At 36.7% G+C, this 335-nt stretch overlaps 1 protein-coding gene across 1 annotated transcript in view; it reads right to left on the bottom strand.

The window, feature by feature from the left end:
* The window catches only part of ARFGAP3 (ADP-ribosylation factor GTPase activating protein 3), a 49831-nt gene that overhangs the window by 23980 nt on the left and 25516 nt on the right, over positions 1–335 (bottom strand). The window lies entirely within an intron of this gene.

Raw genomic sequence — 335 nt, 5'->3', positions numbered from 1 at the left:
CTGACAACACCAAGTCAAGGGTTAAGATCCCCTTACCGGTCATCTTTTATAAATAAATAAAAACTCTTTAAAATTATATTAAAATACAAAGTTAGCCAGGCATTATGTTCACAACTAAAGCAGTCAGTGATGTGTTTTTTCACCTTAACTTATATATTTTATCATATTAGCCAGTAAGAAACATAAAACATTCTATTATTTTAGTAGCAGTACTTTTTAAATTGCACAAAAACATATGACACCTTTAGAGAAAGTTTCTTAAAAATGATCTTCTGAGGGCCGGCCCGGTGGCGCACTGCTACAGTGCGCCGATTGGGAAGCGCGGTGGCGCTCCC

This window comes from Galeopterus variegatus, unplaced genomic scaffold (genome assembly GCF_000696425.1).
Source record: "Galeopterus variegatus unplaced genomic scaffold, G_variegatus-3.0.2 Scaffold2000, whole genome shotgun sequence".
Taxonomy (NCBI): domain Eukaryota; kingdom Metazoa; phylum Chordata; class Mammalia; order Dermoptera; family Cynocephalidae; genus Galeopterus; species Galeopterus variegatus.
This window is presented reverse-complemented; position numbering and strand designations above follow the sequence as displayed.